The sequence below is a fragment of the Dipodomys spectabilis genome, unplaced genomic scaffold (assembly GCF_019054845.1).
Source record: "Dipodomys spectabilis isolate Male_0828 unplaced genomic scaffold, ASM1905484v1 ptg000009l, whole genome shotgun sequence".
In the NCBI taxonomy this organism is placed as follows: domain Eukaryota; kingdom Metazoa; phylum Chordata; class Mammalia; order Rodentia; family Heteromyidae; genus Dipodomys; species Dipodomys spectabilis.
The window spans coordinates 6,949,835-6,962,981 of record NW_024870686.1 but is presented as its reverse complement, the minus strand read 5'-3'; the positions used below and the strand labels follow the sequence as shown (position 1 = coordinate 6,962,981).

Here is a 13,147-nt window from a genome sequence, read left to right as displayed (position 1 = left end):
AATTAAATTAACTATCACTAGATCGTTGTTATACACTAAAAGTCAAGGAGTCAGATAAACGGTAAAAACGTGGTTCTATCAAATTCTATCCTGGTACATCTAGTACACCATACCTACAGGCTTCAAATAAACCAACAGGGAGTCTTTAACTCCCATTTCCTCTGTGGGAAGCAGGAGATGTCCCCCTTCCCCATTTCTCTATTCTGTTATACTAAAATGAATCCTTAGCCAGGCACTGGTGGCGCATACCTGTAATCTTAGCTTCTTAGGAGGATGAAATCTGAGGATCACAGTTCAAAGCTAGTCCAGACAGGAAAGTCTGTGAGACTCTTTTTTTCTTTTTTGGTTGGTCATGGGGCTTGAACTCAGGACCTGGGCACTGTCCCTGAGCTTTATCGTTCGAGGCTAGCACTCTACCACTTTGACCCACAGTCTCACTTCCAGTTTCCTGGGAATTAATTGGAGATGAGAGTCTCAGGGACTTTCCTGCCTGGGCTGGCTTTGAACCGTGATCCTCACATCTCAGCCACCTGAGGAGCTGGGATTACAGGTGTAAGCCACCTGCACACTACTGAGACTCTTATCTCCAATAAACTACTCAGAACCAGCCAGAAGTGGTTCAAATAGAAGAGTGCTGGCCTTGAGCAAAAAGAAGTTCAATGACAGTGCCCAGTCCTAGAGTTCAAACACCAGAACCAGAAAAAAAGGAAAACAACAACAATAATAACCACCACAACAAAGATCCTTTTTAGCCAAGTGCTGGTGGCTCATTATCTTAGCTATTATCTTAGCTACTCTGGGGAGGCTGAAATCTGGAGGATCATGAGTCAAAACTAGCCTGAAAAGTCTGGGGCTGGGGAGGTGGCTCAGTGGTAGAGCACTTGCCTTGCATGCCTGAGGCCCTGGGTTCGATCCTCAGCACCACATAAGCAAAAAATAAATAAATAAAATTAAAAAAAAAGAAAGAAAAGTCTGCAAGATTTCATCTCTGATTAACCAGCAAAAATACCAAACTGAGGCATGTGTCAAATAATAATGCAGCAACCATGAGAGAGAGCTCACAAACTTGAGTACACACATAAGTTATCCTTTAAAATGCATTATAAGGGCTGGGAAGGTGGCTCAGTGGTAGAGCGCTTGCCTTGCACGCATGAGGCCCTGGGTTCGATTCCTCAGCACCACATAAGAAAAAAGAAAAAAGCCAGAAGTGGTGCTGTGGCTCAAGTGGTAGAGCCTTGAGCTGAAGAGCTGAGGGACAGCACCCAGGCCCAGAGTTCAGGCCCCACGACTGGACCCAAAAATAAATAAAATTAAATAAAATAAAATGCATTATAATAGTTGAAATATAATGGTTACTGAAATATTTTATTCCAATATTTTTATTTATTTATTTTATACTAAGCCTGATAGGTAACGATCTAAGGGCTGATTCATTCTGGTCAATTTCTAAATTCCTCATTAATTAATTTTTTTATTTTGCGCCAGTCCAGGACTGGCTTGAACTCAGGACATGGGCACTGTCCCTGAGCTTCTTTGCTCAAGGCTAGTAGCACTCTACCACTTGAGCCACAGCTCCAGCTGGCTTTGAACTATGATCCACAGATCTTAGCCTCCTGAATAGTTAGGATTACAGGCACGAGCCATCAGCTCCTCATTATTTTTATCATTTTGAATCTCTGGGAGTTAGAACCTATGTTCTTCCAATTGTATCATGTTAGGAAGAAGCTCATCTTTATTTGGGGACACTTTCTTCATAGAGTTCTGTGAGTGAGATTATACCGATAATTTTTCTCATAATTTTTTTATTTCTATTTTTTCATTCTTGGAAACAAGAGTTACTCTGTAGCCCAAGATGACCTGGAACTCTTGATCTTTCTACCTCAGTTTCTTGAATGCTGGGATTACAGGTGGGTGTCATCATGCCCACCTTTGTTGTAACTTTTACAAAAGTATTCATGAGAACTACTCAGAATATTTGTAAAAAAAAAAAAAAAGAGATTTATACAAAAGACAAACACTAAAATTTAAGTACCATACCTACCAGCTTAACCAGAACAATATTTTTATTTATGGGAAAACATTAAAAATATTTATTAATCTTTTTTAAAAATGTTATTATAAAGGTGCTGTACAGAGAGGTTATAGTTACATATGTCAGATAAAGAGTACTTTTTTTTTTTTTTTTGCCAGTCCTGGGCTTGAACTCAGGGTCTGGACACTGTCCCAGACTTTTCCTGGGCAGACTTTCCTGCCCAGTCTGGCTTCAAACTGTGATTCTCAGATCTCAGCCTCCTGAGTATCTAGGAATACAGGTGTGAGCCACCAGTGCCTGGCTCTCTTGTCTTTCTTTTTGTGCCAGACTCAGTACTGACACCAAAAAAAAAAAAAAGACATGTAAAAATTATTTTGGTGCCTGAAATCCTACCTACTCAGAAGACTGAGATCTGAGGTTTGCAGTTCAAAGCCAGCCCAGGCAGGAAAATCTGTGAGCCTTTTTTTTGGGGGGGGGGGCGGGGGGAGGGGTCCAGTCATGGGGCCTGAACTCTGGGCCTGAGCGCTGTCCCTCAACTCTTCAGCTGTAGACTAGCGTTCTACCACTTGAGCCTCAGCCCCACTTCCGGCTTTCTCTGCTTATGTGGTGCTGAGGAACCAACCCCAGGGCCTCATGCATGCTAGGCAAGCACTCTACCACTGAGCCACCTTCCCAGCCCCTATTTATTTATTTTTAAAGACATGATCTCACTATGTAGACCCGGCTGGTCTTGAACTCATGATCTATCTGCCTCAACCTCTTGAGTGCTGGAATTATATGTGGGATTACAGTAGTGCACAACCATGCATGCTCCACTTAATTCTTTTCTTTTTATTGCTGGATAGTTCCTCATGGTAGAGGTGATTCACAGTATTTTTGCTGACAAATATCTGTTTGCCTTTTCCAAGTAAGGTTTCTATGAACACTCAAGCATACATTTTTGTGGAAATACAAGCTTGTATTTCTCTGGGATAGCTAGATATCCAGAAGTAGAATTGTAGGTGGTAGAATGCAAGTGTGTTTAGTTTCGGAAGAACTGTCATAGCTCTACCACTTTGCCTCCAGCAGTGAGCAAGCGTCAGCAATGTCGCACATCCACAGTTAGTGCTGTCAATTTTGAATTTTTGCCATTTTAATAGGTCTATACTAGCATCGCATTGTTGTCTTAATTCACTTTTTCCTGGTACATGAAGTAGGGGATCTTTTTACACACTTATTTCAGTGTATCTTTTGTGTGTGGGGTGTGTGTGCTGATTCTGGGGTGTGATCTCTGCTGGGGCTCTTAGCTCATGGGTGGAGGGAGCTCTCCTACTTGTGCTACAGCTCCACTTTCAGCTTTTTGGTAGTTTTTTGGCAATAAGCATCTCACAGCCTGTGTTCGCTTCGGCAGCACATATGCTAAAATTGGAACGATACAGAGGAGATTAGCACGGCCCCTGCGCAAGGATGACATGCAAATTTGTGAAGCGTTCCATATTTTTTTGGAGACGCTAATAAATTTGTGTGGAAAAAATTTATTTGGGGATATTTAGTCACAATTATGGTCCATGCATTCATTGTCCAAAGTAAAAGACACTAGCAACCTATTGATCTTTCAATTTAAATCAATTAAAATTAAATAAAATTTAATATTTAAAAAATGTGTTTAGGACTATAAGAGATTAATTGTGACCAAACAGCATCTGCTTTTTAAAAATATTTTTCTCTCGGAGACTAAAACCATTAATAAAGAATAAGTTCTTGGGGCTGGGAAGGTGGCTCAGTGGTAGAGTGCTTGCCTTGCATGCATGAGGTAGAGTGCTAGCCTTGAGCTGAAGAGCTGAGGGATGGTGCCAAGGCCCAGAGTTCAGGCCCCACGACCAGACCGCCCCCCCCCCCCAAAAAAAAGAAAAGTATAAATTCTTATAACTTTAAAAAAAAAAATCTCACAGCCTTCCCTGACTAGGCTGCTTCTGAATCATGATTCTCAGATCTTCACCTTCCACGTAGCTAGGATTACAGGTGTGAACCACCAGCCATCTACCTTGTATCTCTTCTTAATGAGGTATCTGTTAAGATTATTTGCACATTTCATAAATGAGTTATTTTCTGTTTTTGTTCTTTTCATTTTTTGCCACTCATGGGGCTTGAATTCAGGGCCTGAGCTTTGTCCCTGAGCCTCTCTGTGCTCAAGGCTAGTGCTCTACGACTTGAGCCACAGTACCACTTCTGTTTATGTAGTGCTGAGGAATCGAACCCAGGACTTCATGCGTGCTAGGCAAGCACTCTACCACTGAGCCATCTTCCCAGCCCCATAAATGAGTTATTTTCTTACTGTTTAATTTAAATACTTCTTTTGTATATTTTGGATAGCAGTCTCTTATCAGATTTTTTTTTTTACAAATATTTTGTCCCAATTTGCAGATTTTCTTTTTCTTGCTATCTCTTCTGTTGTTGTTGTTGTCATTGGTCATGGGCTTGAACTCAGGGCCTGGGCACTGTTCCTGGGCTCTTTTACTCAAAGCTAGTGCTCTACCACTTTGAGCCACAGCTCTACCTATGATTTTTGGGTAGTTAATTGGAGATAAGAACCTCACAGGGACTTTTCTGCGTAAGCTGGCTTTGACTCACCATCCTCAGATCTGTCTGGATTACAGGCTAGGATTACTCAGCTAGGATTCCAGGTATAAACTACTGGCGCCTGGCTGCAACATCTTTTGTAAGCTAGAATTGTAAAATTTAGGGCGGTCCAGCTAAGCAATCCTTTCATCTATTGACCAGGCCTTTGTATTAGAGTAAAGAGTCATAATCAAGCCCAAGATCATTTATATTTTCTTCCAGTTGATCTTCTAGGAGTTTTATAGTTTTGTATTTTACATTTAGGTCTGTGACTGATCTGGAGCTAACTTTCGTGCAGGATGTAAACTTTGTGTTTATCTACTTTTTGCAAGTGCATTTCCAGTTGTTCAACACTATTTGCTGGAAAGATGACCTTTGTTTCATACTGTTGCCTTTGTTACATACTACAGCATGCTACAGTTATGTTGTTCTCTTTCTGGGGTGTTTTGCTCCTTTCTTTTTCTCTTTTTTCTTTCTTTTCTCTCTCTCTCTCTTCCTCCCTCTTTCTCTCTTTCTCCCTCTAGCTCTCTCTTGGTCTGGCTCTCAGTCTCTTCCTCCTCCTCCTCCTCCTCCTTTCTTCTTTTGTCTTCTTTTTTTGTGCTATTCCTACGGCTTGAACTCAGGGCCAATGCTCAAGGATAGTGCTCTAACACTTGAACCACAGTTCCACTTGCAGATTTTTGATAGTTAATTGGAGATGAGAGTCTCATGGACTTTGCTGCACAAGCTGGTTTTGAATGGCAGTTCTCAGATCTCAGCATCCCAAGTAGCTAGGATTGTAAGCATGAACCACTGGCACCTGGCTCTTACTCACTTAAAAAAAACAAATTGATGAGTCTGTCCTCAAACTCATGATCTTCCTACCTCAGCCTCCTGATTGCTGGGATTACAGATGCTTGCCATCACTCACAACTCTAATTTGTCTATTCTTTTGCAAAGCACATTGTCTTGATTATTGTTGTTGTTGTTGTTATGGTCATTGGGCTTGAACTCTGGACCTGAGCATTGTCCCTCAGCTCTTCAGCTCAAGGCTAACTCTCTACCACTTGAGCCACAGCACCACTTCCAGTCTTCTGGTGGTTTATTGGAGATAAGAGTCTCATGTGGGGCTGGGAAGGTGGCTCAGTGGTAGAGCACTTGCCTTGCATGCATGAGGCCCCGGATTCAATTCCTCAGTACCACATAAGCAAAAAGAAAAAAGCCAGAAGTGGCGCTGTGGCTCAAGTGGTAGAGCGCTAGCCTTGAGCTGAAGAGCTGAGGGACAGTGCCCAGGCCAGAGTTCAGGCCCCATGACCGGACCCAAAAAAAAAAAAGAGTCTCATGAACTTTCCTGCCCAGGCTGGCTTTGAACTGTGATCTCAGATCTCAGCCTTCTGAGTAACTAGGATTACAGGTGTGAGCCACCAGCACCTGGCTTGTCTTGATTATTGTTGATTAATTTCTAACCTTTGGATTTTGGGAAATACATTCATAAAATAAACTTCCCTTCCCCCCCCCTTATTATAAGCATATTGTGTGAGTTGATTCATATATATACACATAGAAGCACACCTGTAACCATTCTTCTGGATTCTTTTTGTCAGTCGTGAGGCCTGAACTCTGGGCCTGGGCGCTGTCCCTCAGCTCTTCAACTCAAGGCTAGAACTCTACCACTTGTGCCACAGCACCACTTCCTTTTTCTGCTTATGTGGTGCTGAGGAATCTTCTAGATTCTAACTGCAGAGAGAAATGTTGAGTTGTGGCACATCTCCATCTTCACTTTTACCAGAGAACATGACACTGGTGTGTGACTTACACTTCCACCAGCAGCATAGGACAGTTTCCTATTCCACACCCTTGCCACTACCTTGCCAGACATTTCTTTTAAGATTGCTTTATTATGGAAAAGTTCAAACATGTATGTGAATTATATTATAATCTATGTATGTCAATTATATTATAATCTACAGCTTTGACCTGGCCAATCTTCTTTGGCTTTCTCAGGGTATTTTAAAGCAAATCCAAACCATTAGATGATTTCAACTGCATACATTCAGAATATATTCTTTTTTAATGTCTATTGCTTTTCATATTTTTTTATTGTCAAGGTGATGTACAGAGGGGTTACAGTTACACAAGTAAGGCAATAAGTACATTTCTTGTCAAACGTGTTACCCCTTCCCTCATTTTTCTCCTATTTTTCTCACCCCCACCCTCCCAACCCCCAAGTTGTACAGATCATTTCCAATATATTGTCTTGTGTATATCACTGTTGCATTGGTTCTTTGTCTCATCATTCTGTTGTTCCCCTTCTTTTCCCTAATTCAAATAAACATATATACATTACCAGAATACAAAATCAAAAACAGTGACAACAGGGGATATACTGTGGGGGAAGAACATACAAAAGAAACAAAAAAATCACACAGTACATTAAAAACAACAACAAAGGAAAACCTCTTGTGTCCATATCTTGGAGTTCATTTTGCTTAGCATCATCTTACATGGTCATATGTACATAGGTATTGGCTATTCTGCTCATCTGCTAAGATTATTCTAGACATATTCAGAATAGATTCTTAAAAAATACAGACTCTGCCTTTTTACAAACTCAGGCTGGGCTGGCAGAATGGTTAAAGTTGGAGTCAATGCAAGACCTTGATTTCAAACACCAGTACCATGCAAAATTAAATTAAAACAGAGGCAAATTCACGGCAACACACTCAGATCCTAAGTGGAATGATTGCTGAATGGTGAATATTATTTTATTTTTATTTTGTGTCATTCCTGGGGCTTGAACTCAGGCCCCGGCTCTGTTCCTGGCTTTTTTTTGTTTCTCAAGGCTAGTGCTCTACCTCTTAAGCTTCCAGCTTTTTGGTGGAATTAGCCATCCACAAACCACCGAATGCTCCTCACACTTCTCAACCTCTTTTGCAGTTGAGTTGGGCTGAGTCTGGTCTACCTGAGGACTGGGAAGAAGTAACTTCTTTAAGTCAGTTTAGCGTTGACACTCTTTCTCCCTGCCTTCTCTCTACCACTGGTGAGCTTGTATACTGGGTAGTGTTGGGACTGTATGGAAGAAAAGCATTCTGCTCAACTTGAACATTATACGAATGAGAAATGAACCACATAACAAGAGCCGATCTGTTTTTGCAGCATTGACTAACTTATCCTTTTGAATGCAGGCTTCACTGCATTTGGGACAGTAAAAAAAAAAAAAGTATATTATTACTTGATCCTTAGTATTATTTTCTTGTATACATTAGTTTTGCCTGACTAATCTCCATCCATCTTATCCTTTGAAAAATACCCTCTATTCTAGACTTAACAAATGACTAGGGTACCTCATTCAACCTGAGCCCATAAACTCTTCTCCATTATTTTTGTGAGAGGCAATACTGGAGAGTGAAGCAAGCATTTTGTCATTTGAGCCATGTCCACAGTCCTTTTTTTTTGCTAGACAAGGTCTCGTGCTTTTCCCAGGCAAAGCTTGGGCTATGATCCATCTACTTCCACTTCTAACTAGCTGGGATTACAGGCACAAAATACCATACTGCCTGTTTCCTAGAGCCATCATCTACCAGCTTCCAAGTCCAGATAACATCTACCTAGTCTTTTCCTGTAGAATTGTCATCAAACCAGCACAAGAACTTGGAGGCATCCTTGCCCCTAAGGTTTCCCCAGTGTGGTAAGCTTCCCCAAAGATACAGGATGCCCTGATCTATAGCCAGCTATGTTCCTATTATACATCTTTTACCATATGTCAAAAGGAGACAACACAGGTGCCTGTGACTCATCTTATGATCCTAGCTACTCAAGAGTCTGAGATCTGAGGATCAAGGTTTAAAGCTAGCCCAAGAAGAAAGGTCCGTGAGACCCTTGTCTCCAGTTAACCAACAAAAAGCCAGAAGTGGAGCTGTGGCTCAAGTGATAAGTGCTAGTCTTGAGCAAATAAGCTCAGGGACAGCTCCTAGGCCCTGGGTTCAAGCCCTAGGACTGGCATAAACAAACAAAAAGGACATGCAGGCTGGGCCTGAGATACAGTGCCCACCAGGCTGGGTGCTGGTGGCTCATGCATGTAATCCTACTGAATTAGGAAGCTGTGATCTGAGGCTCATGGTTCAAAACTAGCAGGGGCAGGAAGTCCCTGTGAGTCTCTCATCTCCAACTAACTACCCCAAACCTGGAACTAGACCTGTGGCTCAAGTGTTAAGAGCACTAGCCTTGAGCAAAAGAACTCAGGTAAATAAAGTACCTTGGCCTGAAGTTCAAGCCCCAGGACTGGTACACCCTCAAAAAATACAAATATCATATGTTGTTATGTACTCTGTGTGTGTGTGTGTGTGTGTGTGTGTGTGTGTGTGTGTGTGACCATTTCCTAACTCTGTTTGCTCGGAAATAGTCAATGACACTGAACATACCTAATACCCAAACCTTGGTATCTAAATACCATTCTCTGTGATATTTGGAGAAATGGCAGTGCCAGGTTTGGGAATATATAGCAAGAGATGAGTCTGTATCATTTGTTACATTGGAAAATAAGGAAGTGATCATAAACTGATGGGATTTGTCAAAAAGATACCAGATCGAGATGCACTGTACTCATAAACCCCTTGTACAACTACTTAAAGACAATAAATAAATAAATAAATGACTTTCTGTAAACTAAAAAAGAAAAAGACACAGTAAGTCGGGCATAGTCATATACTCCTGTAATCCCAGATGCACAGGAGGCTAAAGCAAGAAGACTGATAGTTCAATGTTAGTCTAGCCAACTTTTTAGCTAGACCTTGTAGCAAAAACAAAATGTGAGCATACAGGAGCTTGACTGGATGTTCACTGGCCAAGTCTGCAACCATTTCAGAATTTAAGTAATAGTTTATATTGAATTAAACAAAAGAATCCATGAACCCTCACTGATACAGGAAGTTATTTAGTTAACTTCCTTCTTAAGTCCTGGAATTTGAACTTAGGCCATTAAACTTGCTAGGCAAACACTCTGCCACTTGAACCACACCTCCACACTGACAAATACATCATGAGAAGACAAATTCTTCTTTAGAGTAGGACAACAATTAATCAGAGTTAAAGCAGTGACTGCCACATACCCATCATTCTAGTAAGGATTAATTAAGGCAGGAACCATCAATGGATGCTAAAACCTAGAGGCAACAGTTGAGTGAGAAATTGGATATTTATACTGCCTCTAAGTTCTTTTCCTAGTAGGGCTGAAGGTGTGGCTCAGTGGTAGAGCATCTACCTTGCAAGTGCTAGGTTCTGAGTCCAAATCTCAGTAATAAAAAAACAAAAATCCTCCTTACAAAGTAGCTATTAATCTTCAAAAGAAAGAGTTGTTTTTGCCAACCATGCCCCTAAGAGGGGAAACTGAGTTAGAAGATCTCAGTGCCGCTTGTGTAATACATATCTCCTGAAATCATAGCCTTACCCTAATTGTGAGGGATAGACTGAAAAATATCATGAGATTGTTCTGGATTGAAGAAAATTAAAGAGACATAACAACCAAGGGCCATGATTGGTCCTGGATCCCATCCTTGTCTTTCAAAAACATTTTTAAGAGCATTGGCAAATTTGTTGGTATCTCTGACTGGAGTGAGTGGGAGTTCCCTGCTCTATTCTTGCAACTCTTTCAAAATACAAAGTATCAAAAAGGAAGGAAGGGAGAGTAAGCAAGCTAGAATTCATCAGCAAGAAAGCCAGAAGAGTATTATAGTCAGATGCAGGAATAGGACAAAACCCTCATGTAATCTTTTCTTTGTAACAAAAGAATGGAAGAGAAGCCCTTCTCTTAAGGAATAAAAAAGACAAATACTACTATAGAGTTTCACTATTTCCTTTTCCTTTCTTTTTCTTTTCTGCATTTTTTTTGGTACCAGAATGAAGACTTGAATACAGAGCCTTATGTTCTCCCTTAGCTTTTTTGGCTTAAGGATGGAACTCTTATCACTTGAGTGACACCCCATCTTTCAGCATTTTGTTGATTAACTGGAAATAAGAGTCTCTTGGATCTGTCCTTTGGGACTGGCTTTGAACCCTGATCTTCAGATCTTAGCCTCCAGAGTCATGAGTACCTGGCTGCTGTCACTATTTCTTGCACAAGCCTACAGTGAAAATGTTTCAAAATGTTACCAAAAATATAAATACCAATAGATGGATCCTAAAGGGAGACCAACCTACCAAAGTCCACACAATTACTGTTACTATGTTGCACACAACCAATTGTCAATACCAAGAGGTTAAAGTGAATAGAGTCACATGCAGTTCGAAGTCCAGCATAAAATAAAAGTACTAAAGGCCAGGAGCCAGGGAAGAGTCCCAGGATAGCTTTTAGTACCTACATTTTACTATCTGGGACTTTATTTTTGCTTTAAGAACTTTTTTACTGAACCTTTTCAAATAAGTATGTATATCTATATCTATATATTTTTATATATATACAGGAAGCTTGCATTCCATCATAAAACTAGAAGTTGATCACACTGTCTGTCTTTAGCTGCACTGATCTCCAGAGAAGCAGGCTCTATTTTCTTTTCTTTTCTTTTCTTTTGTCGGTCATGTGGCTTGAACTCTGGGCCTGGGCACTGTGCCTCAGCTCTTCAGCTCAAGGCTAGCGCTCTACCACTTTAGTCACAGCGTCACTTTTGGTTTTCTGGGGGTTTATTGGAGACAAGAGTTTCATGGACTTTCCTGCCTGTGCTAGCTTTGAACCGCAATCCTCAGATCTCAGCCTCCTGAGTAGCTAGGATTATAGGTGTGAGCTACCAGTGCCTGGCTTTTTGTTTTGTTTTGTTTTGTTGGTTGTGGGGCTTGAACTCTAGGCCTGGGTGCTGTCCCTGAGCTCTTCAGCATAAGGCTAGTGCTCTACCACTTGAGCCACAGTGCCATGTCCGCAGGCATATTTTTGAGTGCATGGCATAGTATAGGAATATGGCCTGTGGCAAAATATATTTCAAGTGGCTAGTCATGAACTGGCAATTTATGTACTTTTTATTTTTATTTAAATAAATATATGTCATATAGTGTATGCCTGGCATACTCCTATATAATCACAGCAATTTGGAAGGCAGGAAAATCACTGGAACCTAGAAGGTTGAGGTGAGCCCAGGAAACAATGACATTATCTCAAAAATATTACTATTGCTACTACTACATTTGAACCACAGCTCTACTTCCAAGTTTTTGGTGAATACTTGGAGATAAGAGTCTTACGGACTTTGCTGCACAGGCTGGCTTTGTATCTTGATTCTCAGATCTCAGCCTCCTGAGTAACTATGATTATAGGTGTGAGCCACCAGCACCTGACTACTAGTCCAATTTTACAAAGAAGAAAACCACATCTCAGCAAAGTAAAGTGCTTATGTAAAGTTGATACCAAAAAATAGCAGAGCTTAGCTGAATGCTGGTGAATCATACCTGTAATCCAGCTATTTAGGAGGCTGAGATCTGAGAATCATGGCTCAAAGCCAGCCTGTGTAAGAATGTCTGTGAAACTCTTATCTCCAGTTAATTACCCCAAAGCTGTAAGTGGAAGTGTGGTTCATGGAACAGAATGCTGGCCTTAAGCAAGAAAGGATAAAGAATACTAGGCCCTGAGTTCAAGCCCCAGTATCAGTGCTTATGCATACACAGATACACATACACACACACGAATCAGAGTTTGATTTCAACACAGATTTGCTTTCTCTAAATTTACCGCCAAATTTATGGCATCAGGTTCACACCAAAGAACAAATAAACAGGAAGCAGCAACTCTGATCCCAAAATATTTTTCACACTATATGTAAAGGTCAAAAAACGTCCAATAAGGGCTGGGAAGGTGGCTCAGTGGTAAAGTGCTTGCCTTGCATGCATGAGGCCCTGGGTTCGATTTCTCAGCACCACATAAGCAGAAAAAGCCACAAGTGGCGCTGTGGCTCAAGTGGTAGAACGCTAGCCTTGAGCTGAAGAGCTGAGGGACAGTGCCAGGTCCAGAGTTCACACCCACAACTGACCAAAACTACAATAAAATAAAATAACAAAGAGCCATCCTAGCAGTGGGAGACTTTTACTATAATTTGGAAGACGAATGCCCCCCAAAGACCTTGGCTCATGGTGGCATTATTGGAAAGTGATGGTGTGGACAGATTTCCATAGGGGATTGGAGGACCTTGGTTTCTTCCTATCTTTCTTTTGTTTCTTGGCTGTGAGGTGAGCAGTTTTGTTCCATATGTTCCTCCTGTGATGTTCTGTCTTGCCACAGGTCCACAGGGTCAACAGATTTGAACTGAAATTTCTACAACTGAGCTAAAAGGACCTTCTATCTTTTTTTTAGGGGGGGGGAGCAGACAGTTGTGGGGCTTGAACTCTGGGCACTATCCCCGAGCTCTTTTACTCAGGGCTAGTGCTCTACCACTTTGAGCCATAGCACTATTTCTGGTTTTCTGGTGTTAATTGGAGATAAGAGTCTCATGGATTTTCCTTCCTGGGCTGGCTTTGAACCTTGATTCTCAGATCTCAGCCTCCTGAGTAGGTAGGATTACA

At 41.2% G+C, this 13,147-nt stretch overlaps 1 non-coding gene across 1 annotated transcript; it reads left to right on the top strand.

Annotated features, from left to right (window-relative positions):
• The first annotated feature begins 3,406 nt into the window (after positions 1-3,406).
• LOC122127929 lies at positions 3,407-3,513 on the top strand. Its single transcript, XR_006151334.1, has one exon. It is a non-coding gene; the product is annotated as a U6 spliceosomal RNA (small nuclear RNA).
• The last annotated feature ends 9,634 nt before the right edge of the window (positions 3,514-13,147 follow it).